A 21,017-nucleotide genomic window follows, 5' to 3' on the forward strand; every position below is an offset into this window, starting at 1 on the left:
GGGCCTGGGGCGCGCGGCGGCGGGAGCCGTGGCCTCGCCGCGCAGCCCGCCTGCCCGCGGGGGCGCTGGCGGCTCCGCCGCGTGCTGCCCGGGGAAGGCGGTGTCGCGCGTGGGACGCGAAGTGCCCTCAGAGTCTGTAAGCGCAGATGTGTGTCTTAAACGCGTAAAAATCACCCGGGGTTTGTGGAAGAGTGACACCTTCCCGAAGGGAGGGAGCGCTGTGAGGTGCTCCGCTGCCGTGTGGTTCCAGAGTGCCAGTGAACTAAGGATTTTTGCTGTTAGGCAGCTTATATGCTTTTTTTTGTTGTTGTTTTTGGTATTGGTTTCCGTGAGATCTCACTGTACGCAGTGCAGAAAGCTGCCCGTATGGGCTGTACGAGCGCAGTCGTGACGGCGTGCCGCTGTGTCTTCACAGCGGAGTGCAGCAGGAAGCATTAGCTGGTGGAGAAAAATACAGTTTAAAATTAGTATGTTTGATCAAGTAAATAGGAAAATAATCTTTCCGGTGTACTGTCTGTAGAATATAAAGGAAATCTCATAACTTTACTGTCAATATGTCTAAGAGATTTAAATATGCCCAAAAGATTTAGGCCAGCATCAGTCATCCTTATTAAAAAAAAAAAAAAAAAAAAAAAAAAAAAAAAAAAAAACACTACTCTGAGTACAGAGTGTTCCTAAGTTAATGTTTATGCAGAGGTAATTGCAGTTCTTCCTGACACTGCAGCTCTGCCTTTATGATGGAAAAATGCCTAAGTTTGAATTAATTGATGTTTCAGAGGTCTCAGCAAAGGTGCAGCTGGTTCCATGGAGTTACTTCCATGATGTTTGATATTTAATCCAGCTCCTTTCCAAAGTTTTCTCTCCTATGTAATCACTTAGGACTAACTATTTTGTGGTCTAGCTCGAGTTTTAAAATTTGGCTGTAGCAGTGCTAATTACAGCAATTATTAATGAAATTAGAGCATATGGAAGTTGAGAATCCTTAGTACTTGATTGGAAGTGTACAACACCTTTCAACAATTGAGTTATATTTGGAGAAGTGTAGAAAATTGGACTTAGTGATGTATGTGAACTTTTAGGAGCGGTCATATAGTAACAAGAAAATCTTACTTAACAATTTTAATTTGTGGGATTCTGTTGAATGAGTTTGTTAAAAAGACCTTCAGAATTCTATTGAATGAGTTAATAAAAAAGTATTCAGGCAAATTCAGCGTTTGTGTGCTTACAATAGTTGATAAATTGGAGCCCTTGCTTGTTAGCCTGGAAATCAACATAGATAATTGATGAAATTATTATAGATTAGCATGATGTTGGATAGGGACTATATTTTGTGTTCTTTAAGCTAGTAGGTAACTGAATAAATGATTATTGGGAGGTAGAGAGGAAATTACTGTAGACTATTTCTTTCTTTAGTTCTTCTAGATGTTTCCCCTCTTGTAACCTCTTTTTCTTCTAGGTATTTTTTCTTTACTATTCTAATTTTTAACCTCTTTCTCTGACCCGTATAAAAGCCATAACATCCATTTCAGCCTTTACGTGTGGAAATATTTAAAAGAAAAACCCTAGTTATTAAGACTTTTCCTCAGAACAAGAACAACTTTGTGTGCTTGACTTGTATCTTGGACCTTTTAAACAGATACTTATGAGATCAAAGCCAAAACTAGAAAACCGTACTAATTTGTATGAAATTCCATTTATTAGATGCTAACTTTAAAGATTTTCATTTTTTCTAGATCTAGTACATGTTTCCAGTGATCAAATCGTGTGTGTGTGTGTGTGTGTATACCCTGCAGTATACTTATAAGTAAAATGTATTTGTTTAATCATCAACATTTCAGCTGTCATAACAAAAAGCCAAAATGCATTTGTAAACAGTCTCCTTTTTTTTCCTTTGTAATGATTCCTTCATACTGTAGTCTGCTGATACCAAAAATATATTTCTGATACTAAATGAAGGGATAGTGAATAGACATAATTAGCACTTGCACTTTGAGCTGTGAAGGCATTCCAGCTCTAAGGGATTATGCATGTTTGATTTGAAGGAGCTTTAATTGAAGTATTGTGTATTGTAGTTGAGTTAAAAGGAGTGGGAGATGTACCACCAGCACTATCATTCTTCCCAGAGGTCACCAGAAAGACTTAACCTGAAAAATGGTAAAAAAATTTAATTTAAGTATGTTGAAATTAGTTTACGTTAGCAGTTTTTAACCTAGTAAGATACTTTGACATCACAAACTTCAGAAGTTGAGAAGAAAAAACTCATATGATTGAGGTTTTAGTTTATTAGATGTAGTAGACTATGCAATTCTATAGTGAGTAATTTCTGTGACATATCTTCTGATTTTGTTTTTCTTGTCTTTACTTTCAAATTCACCAGGAATGTGCTGAAGCAGATACTATCAAAGGAAGATAAAATATAAGGTAAGTGCTGGATCTTAAAATTATGAAAACTTTTTAATATAGTCTTTTAATGAATAAAATTCTGCTGTGAAGCCTCTTTTTTTTAATGAGCAGTGCTGGTTTTATAAAGTTATTAAAATGGAAGGTTTTCCAAAAGATGTCTTCTAATGTAAACAGGAATGTGTGGATATGTATTGCCCATGTTATATAAGCCAAGAGCAGGTTACTGTGCTGTTTCTGTTTGTTTTTTGATATGAATCTTTTTTTAATCATCTTTCATAATTTTGACACAGATGTCCTTATGTTGATTAAATCTTTCTCTTTTTGGAAGGAATGTCACACTTGCTAGCCTTCACAGATTTTGTTAGACTTTTTTAAAAATGTTAATAGTTTTGATGTGAGTAGGTAAAACTTTGGCCTGTATAGCTTTCATTATTATTATTTTTAGCAGTTATTTTGCAGTGAGTCAGGCTAGTACTAGCATAACCCCAGAGTACTTTACAGCATACTGATGCGTTTTGATTAAATAAACCCGGTTATATGTGGGGAGAGGTAATTTCCTTATAGAAGGGAGTAACTAAGAATGGGTAATGGCTGTTGACTGACGGAATTTAATTCAATGAATCTTAGGAAGACTAGATACTTGAGTAGCTTAGTAAAATAGAGCTGGGGTAATGTCAGCTAAAATGTTCTCAGCTTTAGAACTGTGCGACTCTGATACTGAACTGGTATGGAAATGGTGAAAATTCTGCATGCTCCCCACCCCCAAGTCTTAGAAGGGGGGAAGAAAAGAGGGCTTGTTGGGGGATATTGGCTTTTCTTGTTTGTTTGTTTTGCTTTGCTTTTGGAATAACAAGAAGCACTGAATTTAAAGTCTTCTTGATTATTTTCTACTGAGGCCCCTATAGCATGAAACAGAGCATAGGTTCCACCTCTACTGGAAAAAGTCAGACACAACACAGCTAAGAGCTGCTCAGTAAAGTAGAACAGCAAGTACAAAACCTTCTGGATGCACACAGAAGGTGCTATTAATCTGAAATGTTGGTATGTTCCAGTAAACCTGCTTACAGCCTAAGCAGACCAGAATCTATCGCTGGAATAGCTCAAGTCCTAGAGGTGAGATACAGTGAAGAGAAACATAAGTACAGGGGAAACTTAGGAATCAAAGACTATTTCAGTTTTTTATGAAGAATTTGTAAGCATGACTCTTGGAGTGAGATGTTCACCCTTCATGCAGACTTCCTCGTCAGACATTTAACTAAGTATGATACTTGCTGATTGGTAACTTCACTTTTCTGACTTCTGATATTATCAAACATTTCATAGACTCAAATTTCTTCTGTTATCATAAAATGCAGTGAATGCCCCTGATAATCCACATAGAGATGTTCATCATATCATTTCTTTATGCTACATTTTTTAATCATTTGTGAAAGTATTGAAAGCTTGTTCCTTTGAAGAACATGTAAGATGTGACTTGGTTAGCTTCTAGTTGTTTTTTTTAAAGAATTGGATTGCTCTGTCTGTCTGCTTTCTTGCCTGTAAGTTTCCTTCTCTAGTAATTTTTACACTATTTGACTAGCCTCAGTCAAATTTGAGAGAGAGATATCTCAAACATAATTAACTTCCTAACAATTTTCACAAGGTTGACATTTTAGTACAGGAAATCCCTATAGRGTCTTGTCAGGAAAGGGCAGATAGAAGTCAGCTGTTACTTGCTTTGTTTACCAGCAGTTGGCTTGCTGGCCAAAATGCATTTCCTCTGRACTAGCTAGAGCACATGTTGGTTTTTGTTTGGTGAAGATGGCAAGTGAGATACAGCTGAGAAACTGAAGTTACAGTGGAAATGGATAATCATTTAGAGGACAAAGAACACGAACTTAGGGGAAAGTAAACTTCATTTCCACTGTCTGTGGAATGAATTTGTCAGTGCTCAGTCTTGCAAAACTGTAAATCATCCATCTTAAAGTTCAAAAAAAAGCCCTAACAAATTTATTTATTACTGTATTTAAACAGTAATAAGATTTTTCCAGTAAGACTTCTGTATCCTGAGTGGGTAAATGTCACTGAAAAGAGACTGTATTAAATGGTTACCAGAGATGGATGAGATTAGAATCTGCATAAACTGGAGGAGGAAACAGGAGATGAAATCATCCAACTGTATGTACTTGGAAGAAAAAAAGATTTGGAAGATTGAACTGTTATCATATCACTAGTTCTCAGGGAAACACCAATCCTATTTGATGCTAAGGACTCAACTCTGACTCAAATCACTAGGAAATGAAGCAGCAACTAATAAAATTTCCTTGAAAACAAAATTTCAGGTGTTGTCATATCAGTATTCCTAAACACTTTTAAACACTTAAATTTAAGAGTGTATTATAAAAGGCAAATGTAGCATTAAAAGTGAATAAATTATATTCTTAAGAAATAGGACGGTGCCAGAATGAAAACGTAATCATATTTCTAGAATATTTAAGTAGAATACACTGGCTAAATTGGTAACTTACTGTCTCTAATCACAATATAGTAATTTGCTTAATATAGATAAATATGAAAAACCTACCCAATTCTGTACTCATACTAGTTCTTGTTCTGTATTCATTAATAGTAATACTTACAGATGAATTATTCAACTGTCATATGATGACCAAATATATTTTAGGTGATATATAGGCACAGTCTGCTATACCATTCTTTTGAAAGAAATGGGAATTGTGCTCACGTGTAATTGAACTGTTGTCTGTAACAGTAATCTTTTGGACTCTGTTCCATGCAGTGATACCATTGTAGTGGTTAAGGGAGCTAATCTGGCAGAAAATTAAACCCTGTTTCTAAAAAATCAAGTAGTTTTTGCAAGGTGAAAAATAGCAGCTTCAACTTCATTCAGTTTAATTTGTTCTAAAATAGTCCCCTGAACTGTAGTTTTAGGCAAAAAATTAGTAACTGCAAACACTTAAAGATGGGGGGAGCTTCTTTTAACCTGACGATAAGGTGTAGTTTTTGGTCGCATTCAGACTACTTAGCGAATAGCAAGTTTGATTAGATTTGGCAAAACCAGTTCTGTTCCTATTTTGGTTTAATAAATCTGTAGCCTTTGTTGCTTGTTGTGAATATATCTACTGCTTCTTTAGCAGCATGTCTATAAAACAGATCAACAACTGAAATTAAACCTATTTGTGCTGGGCAACTATGAACATTTCATGTTTATATCTTTAAATGAAATTACTCTATGTTCTTGAGCACAGTGAAACAGTCTTTCTGATATTATTTCTTAAGCTTTTTTCATCATCTAAAGTCCAAGAGCCTAAAGAAAAACAGAAAATTATTTCATTTTTATTACGGAATAAAACTTCTTAAAATGTTTTTTCTGTGGTAAAGATTGACAGCTGCTGTAAAACTACTCTTGAGCGCTGCTGAGGCTCTGTCTAAACCACCACCACAAAAATCTTACATATCCTGAATCTCCGAAGCAAATGCACATTACAGAATTTATTAAATAGTGTTCAGATTACTCTTATTAAAGCCAGATGTTAATGTAAGAGTTATACACTTGTGCAATAAACTGAATCTCTGTGATTGTTGACTCACTAGACAGCGTTTTAAGATTTCATATTTGGGTACTTGGCTAAAGTCATTAATTAAATGTTTGAAAATTGGCTTAAACCTGAGTGTGATGCCAAAAGCAACAAAATGAGAAAGAAGTAATAGTTAAGTTCCTTTTTGATCTTCACACCAAATTGTGAAAAGCAAATGAACCAAAGATTTTTTTTAATGATAAAAACTATTTTTATACCCCATCAAACTGAATTTACAAGATAATTAGTCTTTGTTAATATTCCTGAAAAGGTGAGATTATTATTTCTAGATTTTGTTTCTAGTGTTAGAAGTCTGCTGGAAGGTTAGGAAACGGATACTGAAAAACTGATTAAAAATTACACTGACGTTAAAATTAATTTACCAGGCATTCTTTAGTATAAGTGTAGCTCATAAAAATTCAGAAATAGAAAAACTTCTTAAAACATAGTTCAGGGTGCTAGTGTATTCTCGTAAAGTCCAGTGAATACCCATAAATGGTTGTAATAGATTATCGAGTGGCAAGTTTCTCAGTATTTTCTATGTATAAAAAATTAGAGACATAGAACTCTAGCTACTTAGATTCTGTTTAATTACATTGCCAGCACACTCCTTAATTTCATTTCCTTTTTTAAAAATGAAAATGCTTGTTAAAGTCCTAATTCAGCAAAGTTTTAAATGTGTGCTTATGACACTAAATTCATTATGCAAGGTTGAACTTRTGCTTAAAGCTTCTCAGGGTTTAGGAGTAAGTGCTTGTAAAGCTTTAGGAAACACAAGCAAAGAAATTTGGATATAAAAGTCGTTGTGGTGGATGTTTGCCTTGCGTCACTATCACAGATGCAGTCAATTTCATGTTTAGGTATACTTTATGTTAGATATGGTATTACTTGTCTGCTTTTTCATATTCAGATATCTTTAGAAGGAAAATAGTAAATTAAGATCTTAGGAAATATTTTTACTTAAATGTTGTCTACAAAAACGTGACATCACTGTTAAACACATTTTGGTTTTTAAAACATCTACCTAAGTTGTGTGTATTATCAGTATTTTTGTATGTTGTTGGCCGTCTTTCTCAGCAGTTTTGATTTTGGATCATTAGGTGTGAAAGCAAAGTAGTCTGCACTTTCTTGGTGGTAATCAAGTGGAAGAGGGATTCAGAATGTGTACATTATGAAGATGCTAAATATGCTAAGAGTACCATACAGAAAGAGTCTTTATGTTACTTATGGTTGTCTTGAATTGTACCATTTGTGTATTATTTTGGAAGATTTTTGAATGGACTAATAAATCTCTTTTTAAGTTTTTGCACCATTTGGTTATTTATTATGATACCGTATTACTTGGCAAGAGATACCTTCAGTGGTAGTTTTTTAGTGATTCTTCTTTTATACCATCTTAGATATACATCTACAGAAAATACAACTCAAACAGATGATCAGCAGAAATGCGCTAACATTTTACTACTCCTTTCTTAATGTATAAGCTTTACTTGTTGAGATTTACAGGATTTTGCTAAAAATTTGTGTGCTGTGTGAATTATGAAACAATAGAATAGCTATAGAATGAAATGTATTTATTTACTTTAACTGCTAATAGGACAGTTCTGAAAATGAACTCAGGCTTTTGTTAGCTTAACATCACAGTGCAGCAGCATGGTTATGAAAACTAATGCAAAATTTGGAGTAAAGCACTGTCTTTAAGTTTATCTTCACTATTACAATTTTTTTAGTAAAATTTTAGAATTTTATGCTTACACTCTACTGGGGCATAGATGAACTTATACTTATGAATGTATTCTTGAGAACCTTGAAGTAAGTGAGCATACAGCCCACCTAATCAATTAAAAATTCCCAAACTTAATGAACTATTTGCAAGTAGTTAAAGTGCTAATAGTACTTCCTGTCACTGAAAATACTAAGGAATCACTCCAAAAGCAAAGTTGCTCAGGTAACAGGTCATTTATTTGGAACTGCTGTTATTTCTTCCATAAGTTTCAACTTTTCTGTAGTTCCACTTGTATAATTTAAGTAAATACTGACAGGATCATAAGAGACCCATCGTACAACCATGTGAAGCTATAGGAATGATTGAAAACCTCACCATTTTCTGATTAATATGCTATGCACTGTATTTTCATCTAGTGTTTCTGTACAGAAGAAGGATTTTAATATCCTTTTTAATGGATTGTCTTTACTTTTTTATTTTTAGTAAATATTTAATACAAGAAAAGTTACTAGTCTTCATACAAAGTCTTTGTTATTTCCAAGTTTGTATGGGTTATTTACATTAATAATTCTTTACATTTATGTCAAATAATGTAGCAGCACTTAAATCCTTTCACTTAAGCTAGAAGCATTCTGGAGCAAGTGCTATCTGTTTCTGAAAAATGTAGGCCATGTTTATGGCCCTAAGAAGAATGAATCTTCCAGTGTGAATCAAACTTTAAATAATTCACTCTAAATCTGTAGACTGTTTCAACAAACTTTCTCTGTGTCTATGAATAACAGTAGTGAAATTGGTGATTTCTCCTGGAATCAGATCAGCATGGTCAGGCAAACTATTCTGGCTGTGGTAGATCCAGATTGAATTAATAACTCCCTACTTCCTCTGCCAGAAGTTCGGCCCTTCCCCTGTTCTGCCAGTTTAATCACTTGACTGCTCTCTTAACAAATTCTATAAATTAGGCTAGTTTTAAAAATTAATTGCACGAAACTGGAAAAAACAAAAGGTAGAATCTCTGGGGAAGGGAGAAATGCAGCCAGTAGTTCAGCTTCCTCTGTCCTGAGAAAGGTTTGAGCAGGAGTGAAGGCGGGCAATAAGGAGAGAAACTAAAAATCTGAGGTGAAGGATGGATAAAGCACTAGAAAATACTCCAGTACCATTCCCTTTCTACTGACTAAAATAGATTGATCAGTTGTCAGGAGGTTCTTGAATGTAGTTCTAACTTAGATGCGGTTCTTAAATTACCATCTCTTTAAGATTTAGGGTAGTGCTGGGGCTTGAAGGTAGTCTAACCAATGACATTGCATAGTAGTCAGTAGTAGTAAGTAGAAGCAGTCAGGAGACTCAGCATCCATCTTCCTCAACATCCAGATGACATCCCAGAACATTAAGAACATCTCTTTGATCTATCTGTGGGTATTTAGCATCTGGTAACACTTTCAAAAGCTTAAGCTCAGCCTTACGCTGGGTGGCTGTGAAACATGGTCAAGAGAACAGATACACTGGGAAAGGATGGTATACAGAACACATCGCAACACTTTACAGATAAAGTGGAAGCTGTGATGGCTATGATGTGAGAAGTGATGTAGTTATATGTGGAGGACAAAAAAACAGAGAATGCAGGTAGAGGAATTAAGAAAGAAGCCAGTGTACAGAAATGATGTAGGAGAGTGATGAGCTATGATCTGTTGTAAGAAAGGAAATAATGAAGTACAGCCAGAAGAAACCTGGCTATAGTTTATAGAGAAAGTGAAACTTGGGTTATAGTGATTATATCTGGCCAGGCAATAGTGAATGAATATCGTGTTTTGATTACATTATGAATAATTTTTCGACAGTCTCTAACAAAACTTCATAGTGTGTTTTTTTTTGCAAACATTTTTAAATACAATTCAAAAAATATGGCTTTGAAGAAAGAGTGACATTACCAGGGATTTTTTCAGCCTTTTTTGACTGATCTATTCATTACCTAGTGCCATGTGTTTCAACATTAGTAAATAGATTTATCCGAAGTATTTTGAAACACACCAATAAATTGCATTTGATAACTGTAAAATGATGGAAATGTTTTATGTTTCACAGGAAATACTAAACCAAGTATGTTTTTTGTTACACTGTTGAATACTAAAAATATCTAGCATACAAATAAAATTAAAATTACCGTGTAGCAGAGACATTATGGCTTAAGAGTTTTTTCAGGCTTATGAGTTTGTAAATTGGTTATTACTATGGTTTTGATGTGTTTGTGAAAACAAATGTGCAGTAAGAGCTTTTCCATTAGCATCATGCAGAAGGATATTGGGGAACTGTATTAACTTATTTCAGTGTGTGTTTTAAGTTTTTTTTGACTTACTAAAGCTCATGGCGTTTGCTTCAAGTTTGAAGTAATTTTGGAGAGAGAGAATTATTCAGCTACATAATTTTCTCCAAGGTGATGAAAAAATGTTGATACACATTCTCTTCTGCTGCAGCTTTTCAGTTCTCCCAGTCAGACTTTTCAGCCTGCTTAGATTTGTTCTCCTAAATGATTTCAGTTCAGGTTAGCCAAGTTAGCAAAGATACTCTGAAGTCATTAACGTGATTAAGCTCTCCATGGTTTAGGAGCACCCATACAAACTGCTGAGCCAGCAGGTTGGACAGCATCGTAATAACCAGAAATCAGATGGTGAAAGAGAGACTGGTAATTTTGTCAGCCAGCACATTTTGCAGATGGACATGGTGGTTCAAATAAACGTCCTATGTTCAGTCACTGTCATCAGAGCATTGGTCGATAATTATAGTCTAAATTTTTAAAAAGTTTGAAGTGGATAATGTAACTGTATGAAGTTTGTAATAATAAGGCAATATTGTACAGAAGATTTCCCTATTATTATAACTGACTTCTCTAATGATGTCTCTTCCTTTTAATTCAGAAATATCCTGTTCTTTAAATTTGAGAGAGATTTTATAGGCAGTGTGCTTTTTTGCGTTCACTGTATCAGTGCTAGGCTGATCACCTGTGTTATTACTTGCATAGTATATTTCTAAATACCTTTTTTTTCCTTAAAAAGGTCTTGAAGGAAATAATTTGTAATAATTTCTTAGTTAACACGTGAAATACATATCTTTAGACACAAATGGCATTTTTCTGTGTTTATTAACTTTTTGTTGACTGGTTCTTGAGATTTTAAAGTATTCTTTAAAGGCCATTACGTTCCTTTCTATACCAACTTATTCTTGGATACTGCCATTTCTGAGCACATAGAGGAGGGTTTTTTGATCTTTAATATGAAGGGAGATGAGAACAACTGTTCTACAAAGGGAAGTTTTAATTTATTTTTCATTTGAAGTTGTATTTTCTTAGAAAAAAGATCCAAAGAAATACAGAATTTGGATGTGCTACAGCTGTTAAGTGTAACAAGTTGTGCAGAAATCTACCCTAAAACCGTTCATAGCTTTACGGTTACCACCTCTACTTTTTCTCTTTTTCTTTTTTTTTTGGACAGGAGCTTTGTAGAGAATTAAGTCTTGTAACAATAGCTTGATAGATAAGACCTCTTTGAAAGTGGTCTTAGGCAACATAAACTCTCCTGACCCAGACTTTCTACCCTAATAGTCTTTAGCTGATTTCAGTATGGGAAATGGAATTCCAGTTCATTTTGGCCTTGGAGATCGTGAGAAGTTCGTTCTTAAAGCAGCAAGGGCATGGACAGTGGATTATAGAATTAAATTGTTTAGAACACTAAGTTTTCAGGCAACATACTAACAACATATTATTTCTGGCTGTTTTAGAATATGGGTGTTGACATGGGGATTAAGATTGATCTGCTTCTAGTCTTTGTTTTGTACTTACAGAGAATGAGTGATACTCCTTCCTGTAGTCTTTCTTGTTTGTAGATCATATTGTTAGACATCATCTTGATTTGCAGAGTAATTAACAGAAAAAAGGAACAACCTTTGCTGAAGTCAAAATATTCTCTTAGTGATGTAACTTCACGCCGAGTTTTTAATGTTTAGGAAGTTGTGGTTTACTTCGGGTTTGTTTTGTTTTGTTTTTCTGATTTTACTTGAATGTCTGTGCTTAAATGCACAGATTTAAACATTCTGTTAATATCCATCACTATTGTATGCACTTTGATTCTTGGGAAGATACTGTGAGGTATAAACCTATTATATCTAATGTAACTGCATTTACATTCTGATTTTTTTGTTCCTGTTGTATTGAAAGTTAGGTCACAATCCTATGCAGGATATGAGCAATTGAGCAGTAGTTTACTGTCACCAAACATAATATGATTACTTGGTTTTGTTTGCTTCTAGGTAAGGTGCAGTATGTTTTCTTATGCTGTTGTATATCGGTAAATATAACTTAGAGAAAATGTGAAGTGGTAGTGCTCTTACAAGCCATGAATCTGATAGATGGCATATAAGGGATGAAGCCACTGTGTTCTTTCCCTTAATTTTTTTTTGTTTGTTTGTTTGTGATAGAATTGGTAAGCCCTAAATAAAACTTTAAGCCAAGCATAGTTATCCAGCTCCAGTACTGGCTTTGGCTAACTGGAATAAGAAACACAAAAATTATGTCTAGCTCTATACCTCATTCTGAAGCGTTTGCAATAGCATGAAGTGAGACTATGGGATTGCCCAAATTTTGTGTCGCTGCCTGTATTTAATTGAGAAAGGTGGCTATTCAGACCCACACAGCGTGCATTGATTGGTGTATGTATGTAGTGTGTGCAGTGGACTGTTGAGTTATCTTTGGGTAACAAGCCCTTTGGTAGTAGTGGGGGAGTCCTTAAAATCTTCTGGTTATAGCTTATCAGATGATTTGCTCTCAGCAGGGCAGTAGCATTGCAAGAAGTAGTCTTAAAACTTCCACCTTCTTTAATTAGTCTGAAATTATATTTTTGTTACTATTCAGAGTGGTTCACATCATCCAGTGTAACTAAATTGTTGAATAGATGGTCTGTTGAACTGCTAAATYAGGCAGGATTGTGTTACTGTTTTGGTACTAGGCCTCTGTTTCCTTTCCAGGTAAAAGAAAGAATAGAGGAGAAGATTAAATACTTCTAATTAATTGAGAAGTAAACCCCCTTTTTTAAAAAAGTTACATACACATTTAAATGCTCTACCATATTTTTTACAGGGAGGTTATATGATCTTTAGAGAACAGAGAAGAGCAGCTTTTTTTTTTATATGAACCCCATGTTATGAAGCATTTAACTTACAGGAAAATATAGTAGATAGTTACTACTTTAAACATTAATCTGTCACCTTCGGATTTTTTTTCTTTGGTCTATTAGTGAGTTAAATTTTAAGTTTTCGTTTCAGAAATGATGAACAAGTTGACTGGTTTGCATGGGAGCTAATTCAAGTTGTTGCTTGTACTGTTAATATCTGAAAGTAGCTGTATTGATACAAGCCAATATGCAGCCAAAATGTTTGTGAAAGAGATTTGCTAAGTTGTTCTAAGGTTATAAATAAGCCCAAGCCTTAATTGAGTATCATGTATTTTCATTCTGCCTATGTACATTCACAGAGTTTTAGTTCAGGCATACTCATTTTGATCTTAGCAAGATCTCTTAAATTGAAGCTGATGATCAGCTCTAATTGTGCAGTGTTACTTTGAATTAATTTTACTAGTCGTTTATTACTGAACATGAATAGTAACTGAAATTCTGTCCTGCAGAAGTTGATTACTTTTTTAAGCTTAAATACTAGTCTTTGGTACTCCAAATACAATTTTATTTATTTATGCACATGCACACGCGCACATACATACCTACATATACATATATATATATATATGTATGTGTGTGTATATATATGTGTATATATATGTATGTTTGCTAGTCTCTGTAACAATATACAGAAATAAAATAATTATAAAAGAAGCAAAGCATCTTTTTTCAAGAAATTTCATTTTATAGAAATTCTTGTGTAATACTTGGTCATGCTCCTGAAGGAAGGTAGAAGGTAGTATGTTCAACAGGAAGCGGTCATGCAGTTCCTTCCTCTAACTTGAATCCTAGAGCTTTCCTTGCTTTGTTCAGTTCAAGGGCTTAGTTTACAGGCATTAAAATAAACAGAATAGCACCTGCAGCTTAGTCATAAATGGGAACATCTTGAAGTAGCTAAGCAAACAAATGAAATCATAGAGTAATTTAACCTTTTCTGAAATGCCTTAGACATTTTACCAACATTCATTTTGAAAACAGAACAACATTTTGGCTAGTAAAGGGCTATGAACATGTTTACAAAGGCATTGCTAAAGATTATGATCAGATCTTTCAACAGAAGTTACTTATTTTCTAAAGTAAGAAGTTAGTAAAGAAGTTAGATTATTTTCTAAACTTTCAGAACTCCTCTTTTAAAAAAACTAAATGTTTTGTCTTCCCTTTTTTTTTTTTTTTTTTTTTATAAGTATACACTTTTAGGACATGAGACGTTTAGCAATCTTATGATGTGTTCATATAAATATTTGACCCATGCTCAGGACTTCAGCTATTAAGTATATTTTTACAATACTAAAATCAAGATTTGTGTTATGATTTGTACAAGTTGTCAACTTTAATTACGTAAATAGATTCTGCTTTCAACAATAGTTCTTTCTACTGGACATAGAAAATCATAGGGCATATGTTATCTATTAATTTCTTCCACAAAGTTCTATGATAGTCCAGAAGAGTTGAACTTGCTTTTTGGTAGGTAGACTTGAGTTGATCTTATAACTATTCAAATGCTATTGCTAAGCACTTCATATGAAAACAAATTTTAAGAACTGTTGATGTTTTATTTATGTTGGAATTCAAATAAATTGATTTTGAAATGTGACCGGTCATTTATGTTTTATAGGGAAAAAAGTTCTCTCTCTGATTTAAATGTGTAAAGATCCATGAGAATGTGGGGGGGAAAGCATAATTTGTTTGTATATCAATAATGCATATGGTATAAATTTTTTGTTAGTTTGTCTTGATGTATTTACATATTATTATAAATACTGAATTTGTCTTGTTTCCTAAGCTGAGTCTAAATTTGTTTACTACCAACATTAATACAGGCATTTTAAATTTTAAGAGTATTAAAACAAATGTAAATAACCAATTAACAACATCTTCGTATGACAAATAGGAATAGTGCATTTAGATTTCTGTGAGCATTTGTAAATGACACTTTTTTTTACATGCAAAGTATATATATGCCACATCTAAACAAGATACTTCATATTTTACCTTCCTTGTTCATACTAGTTACGAGGATTGTTATTGAATGTATGTGCTTGCAACTTCATGCTTATTTAATTAATTTGATTCAACCAAATAACTTTGTATTGCCTCAGTATGAACATTGCTGACTAAGATCCGCAAATACGGTAAGATGGAAGGATGTCTGTTCATAGGGCGATTAAAAGTGAAAATTTGCTGAAGATTGTATCTGGATGTCTTTCACTTAGGGCAATKTTTATCTATTGTACTTTCAAGTGTTGTTTCTCTCTGACTTCTTGCTACTAAGTGCTCAGCTAGCAGCTGTTTTAAAGGATGCATGTATTACTTACACATGAAATTACTTCTTATCCTAACATGGAATATTCAACATGAATTAAGTCTTTATGAACTTACTGGATTTCTGCTGTAGTTAATACTGTATTAAAAGTTAGGCATAGTGTAGCCTTCTRCTTATAAAGCACTGTGTCAGTAGAAAATGTATTAGAAGATGTTCTAGATTATCTCTATGAATTAATAGATGCTAACTTGGATCCTGAAAGCTTGCAAAGCTACCTAAGTGAGAATTTATCCCTTTCACATGGTAGAGTAGCAATGCAGTTAATACCTTTCTTTAAAAAAAAAGTGTTGTTGACAGGTATATTCTTTAAGGGTCAGCTAGTCCTAGACTGTACTTTTTTGTTTGGTGTCACAGACCATTTATTCATTGATTTCATGTGTGCTCCAAAGTTATTTTCGTAGTTTTTTTCTTCAGAAAGATGGCAGGTAGATTTGAAGAGTTTTAAGATCAATAAGCAATTTAAACATTATTGCTATCTTGAGGGACTAATTTACTTTTAGTGACTTGAATATTATGGATATTGGGCCTTGACTTGTTTCACATAACCTAAAATATTTGTAAAAAGTTTAGTATCTTGGTTAAATTATATTATTAATTACCATTAAGTATGTAAGCTCACTAAGTGTGACTATAAAAGGTAATTGTAATGCATCTAATTACTTAAGAAAAGGTTTTTATAAGAGGTTTTAAAATATTTAATCTTCAAGATTCCTGAGTTGTATCTCTTGCATGGAAGGATTATGCGAGACGCAGAAGATTTTGCCAAATATTATTCCAATAGTTTCGTTTGGAGAAGGCAAGAATATGAAAAAGGAATAGGTARACCATCTCTAGCAAACTTTCTACTAATTGTATGTATATATTAACACTGTACTTTTAAAAGAAAAATATCTGGTTAGCCAGAACTTGATTCTTTTTCTGAGAGCGGAAGGAAGCCAACAGTCATGCAAGATATTTTGGTATATGTGTTATTTGGCTATATATATTTCTGGACTTATTTTGCTTGTCTTCAAAATCAAGCTTTTTCTGGAAAAAAAAAGGGTGAAATTTTAGACTAGTCTTGTTATCTGATGTTAAATTACTTGAACTGAATGCAGGCATTCAGGTGGATGAAAGTGGATGTGGATACAACATCAGAGGAGCTGTGGGAGGCTTCCTTTGTTCATCACAACCTCATGCTCTCTGCCTGATAATTAATTTACACTTTTTAAATTAAAATACACTTTAATTAATTTAGTCGACACCCGTCTGTTTTGTATGAGGTGCCTTTTTTTTCTGTAGATGCAATGGTGGAAAGTGTATGTCTATTACTGTGTTAACTCATCCTGTCTAACTGTAAGTAAGTAAGTAAGTCTGTCTAACTATAAGTAATTTTATATACTTTCCATATTTGCTGGTGTGTAAATGGTTATGCTACTTTTTTTTCCTCAGACTTTGATCATTCATAACACTTAAATCTAAATGACTTTATTCCAAGAATTAGTGAACAGAACCTCAATGCAGTTTTATTACTGAAATATAGAGTAAAGGTGAGCATTTCTGGAGGTCTTTCAAATCTCTGCTTGGCCATATTAATTTAGCTAGAGTAGATGGTTACAACAATTAAGTCTCAATAATTTATTCTGGTTAAATAAAAGAGGAAAAATTTCTGAAAAATTTATCAATCTAGTCTTGACTCTATGTTCCTTTAAAAAGCATGTTATTGCTTATATTGGTGTGGTGGAAAGCATGACTGGATCATAGTTCTGTCTTACACCTCTACATGTTGATTTTAAAGAAAATAATGAGTGTTTGATAATGCATAATGTGATGATTACTCATAGTTAGTCAGCTATTAAATTTCTCATTTTCTTCTAGATCTGTCTAGTTACCTTTGTGAAAATAGATTTAAGCCTATGTTGCTGTATATTTTACCACAAACTTTTATCTTTGTTAATTAATTTACCAACACTTTTTTGTTTTTTAACTAGAGGTTGCTATTTCTCTACCAGTCTCATAATTTTAATGTCAGTTTTAATTTCAGAGGTCACATGCTGTATCCAAAATACTTTCAATGAGAGAGATTGTGTGAGAAAGTAACTGGTGAAGTTGCAAGCAACACTGAGTTGAGAGTGTTGTTGATAGTGATTCTCTTCAGACAAAGGAAGTTTGACAGCATCCTACAATGTGAAGTACACTGATAAAGCGATTGCATATTTTCATGACTTTTTTCATGAAAAGTATGTTTTAGTTATTCCAATCCACTATGGAATACATAAGATGAAATAAAGAGCCTAAATCTTAACAAAATAAGCATTGTTTTTTTGCAACACAGATGAATTCAATTAGAGATATATTCTTTGTTCAGGAAAATTAGAAAAATGAATTAGGCAAACTGACTTACTAATAATCTGAATTTTTATTAATAGCAAGTTCTTTCTATATTTATGTTTATGTTGTACTCAGTCATGTATATTTATCTTTACTATTTTTAAGTGCTATTTCGGTAAGTGGATTTGAAACATATTGGGGAAACTAAGTTTATTTTTCTGTAACAGTTATTGTTAAAATTTCAGTGCTAAATGAAAAAGATTATGTTGTTGTTTCCCACATATCTTTACTGTTATAAAAACTGTAAGACACAGATCAGTGATTTGGGGGATTTGCTTCAAGTGACTTTTAGATAGTTGAAAAATAAGTATTTCCAAAACTTTTTAAATTACTGTTTATTCTTCAGTTTTGTAATGAAATATCTATAGTCTTTAGAATTTTGGGGAAAAATTGTGTACCAACATGCGGAAAAGGACATTCAGAACAATTACAAATTAGGTAACTTCAGTAGCTTTTCATGTAGGAATTTAATAGGCTCTCAGAAGCATAACAGGATGTAAGCACAGCTGAAATAAAATTGTGTGTGTAATATGTACCAATGTCTACCAAGTAGACTTCATACTACATTTTAGAGGTAAAATCATTGTACACTAGACTAAGAACAGCACTATGCAAATGCATTATTGTCTTTGTAGTGGACARTGGGATTTGGTATTGCTCCAGGAATGGCTTGAGATGGATTTCATGCAGCCTCACCATACTACCTGTTTCTTAATTTTCTTTTCACTCCTTGATGATAGGCAGTATGCCAAGAGGAGCTACCTTTTTTTAAACTGCATCTCCTCCTCTACTTTAAGCAAGTAGTCACTCTGGGAAGTGACTCTTAGCACGTCTGCTGTAGTCTGTAGTGAGCTAAATATACCTGTGTATTTTCAATATTTGATGTCTAAGCCCTGTTCATTTTGATTTTTGTGAGGGAAAAAGAAGAGATAAAGAGGATTCAAAAAATCTGACCAGTGGGACTCAGTTAATTTGAAAATTAGGAAGGAAATTTCTTGTAGACATATCTGTGTGCTTGACAGGGCCTGCTGCATTCCAAAAGAATAATTTTTGCTCTTCATTTATGAGAATGGAAAGAGGAATTATTATCGTATTGTGACTTAGCCCGTAACCTCAGATATAAATCACTAACATTCGCTTCTCAAATTGAAGTGATATTTGAAACTATAACTTGTCTAATTTGTCTCCTAAATGTTTATTGCCCCACTACTGTTAATGTCACTGTCCCCTCTGTGTATATTTTGGAGCCTTCCTAGGCATTGGCAAGAAATTCGAAGAGCTTACTTCAAATGCCCTTCATTAGCACTTATCAAACTACCAATTTGTGTGCTGATTGAGCATTGGTAGAATGCCTTTTCTCAGTGTTTGCTGATCCATTGCAAAAAAATACCTTTTTGCAGTTCTTGTACACTTTCCATTAAAGATCTTCGGTGTGTTAGAAACTGATAGCTATGTCATTTAAAATGTTACTGAGTTTTATAAATGATGAAGTTGAAACCTAGGTGATTTGGCTGCTGGTGATCACATCATGATCTATAATAAATTCTGTACTGGAGCCTCCAATTCTTAACATCTAATATAGTACAGCTATCAATAATTTTGTACTGCACTTTGTATAGTGACCTAGATTTCTTACACTTGTAAATAAGTGGAAATATATTAAAACAGCCATTGGAATTGGCCAAAGTCTGACTGCATTTTTTTTTTTTTTGAACTGGCTTTTTCAGCAGATTTTCTAAAATAAAAGCCATCTTATTATCTAAGTATCATTCAGATTTCACAGTCTGTGTTCTAGTGTCTAAAGTGGCAGGGAAGTATTTATTTTTCCCAATTCAGTAGTGTTTCTAAGGAAGTCTACTTTTGAAGATAAAAATCTTTAAAAATAGAAGAAGCATTTGTCTTCAACAGTTAAGAAAGATAGCAACCACCTACAATCTGTGAGAACACTTACATAAGGCTGATACACTGTACAGTAGTTCTCCTTTGCTGATGCTAGAACATTATTTCTGTGTAGTTGTCAGATAAATTTGAGCTGAACCATTGCTTGTGGTATTGGTATGTATTCTATTTGGATAATCTATTCTGAAGGTTAACTAGGGAAACAATTTCATTCTTATAGTTTTCATTTTAGTACTCTTGTCTGTTTTGCCTTTTTCTGTGTAAAAATCCCCAAACCTGAAATCCTTATAAGACTATTGGAAAAGTTGACTAGTTTATTATTTTAGTTGCTGCAAATATGATAGTTTCATATTTTTTAACACTTTATAAGTAGAAATATTTTTCATACCTAATACAGTGATATTTCATACAACTTAATAAATTTTTGGATGTCTTAATTTGTAGGAAGATGACATGACAACTGACTACTGTCTGTCAGATTAACTTTGTATGAACCCATGCCTTGTTTGGATTATGCAGAGAAGGACCTGGGAGTGCTGGTGGACACCAGGTTAACCATGAAGCAGTAATATGCCCTTGTAGACAAGAAGGCAAATGGTCTCCTGGGGTGCCTTARGAAGAGYGTTGCCAGCAGGTCGAGGGAGGTAATCCTCCTCCTTTACTCAGCACTGGTGAGGCCACATCTGGGCACTGTGTCCMGTTCTGGGCACTCTAGCACAAGAGAGGCATGGAGGTACTGGAGAGAGTCCAGCATAGGGCTTTGAAGATGATTAGGGGAGTGGAGCATCTGCCCTGTGAGGAACGGCTGCGAGAGCTGGGCCTGTTTAGCCTGGAGAAGAGGAGGCTGAGAGGCGATCTTATCAGTGTCTACGAATACCTGAAGGGAGGGTGTCAAGGGGATGGGACTGGAYTTTCTCTCAGCGGTGCCCAGCGACAGGACAAGAGGCAGTGGGCACAAACTGAAACACAGGCAGTTCTACCTGAGTATGAGGAAAACCATCTTTACTGTGGGGTGACAGATCRCTGGAACAGGYTGYRCAGAGAGGTTGTGGGGTCTCCTTCTCTGAAGATATTTCAAAACCCGCCTGGACGTGATCCTGTGCAACATGCTGTAGGTGACCCTGCTTGAGCAGGGGAGTTGAACTAGATGATCTCTAGAGGTCCCTTCCAACCTCAGTTATTCTGTGTTCTGTGTGATTCTGTGAATGCYGAGACTTTCATTTAATACTATAGAGATATATTTTTTTTTCTCGTGCATATATATTTTCTATTAAGCATGAGAATTTTTAATACACTTCTTTGTCTAAGCACTTGAAGTCAGCGGTTACATAGATAATGGTTACCATCTGTAAATGCAGATGGCAAATATGAAATAACTTTTGATTGAGGAGACTTAAAGTAAAAAGAGGCAAATATGCTATCCTTAATATTAAGTATACTACCCTGATACATTCAATTCTAAATCAGATCAGAATTTCTGACTTTTGCATGTGATGATTGGATAA

General features: G+C 34.1%; 1 protein-coding gene across 3 annotated transcripts in view; it reads left to right on the forward strand.

Annotated features, from left to right (window-relative positions):
* Positions 1-92: 92 nt before the first annotated feature.
* MRTFB (myocardin related transcription factor B) overlaps positions 93-21,017 on the forward strand; it is a 93,304-nt gene continuing 72,379 nt past the window's right edge. For 2 of the 3 annotated variants that reach the window (XM_085302906.1, XM_085302932.1), the window contains exons 1-2: positions 93-136; positions 2,378-2,421. The gene's annotated coding sequence lies outside the window, so the exon portion shown is untranslated. Of the gene's footprint in view, positions 137-1,784; positions 2,155-2,377; positions 2,422-21,017 lie in introns of those variants that run through there. The other variant, XM_085302914.1, reaches the window with a different exon arrangement.

Source organism: Rhea americana, unplaced genomic scaffold, assembly GCF_003343005.1.
Source record: "Rhea americana isolate MKP2758 unplaced genomic scaffold, rheAme1 scaffold_10, whole genome shotgun sequence".
Classification (NCBI taxonomy): domain Eukaryota; kingdom Metazoa; phylum Chordata; class Aves; order Rheiformes; family Rheidae; genus Rhea; species Rhea americana.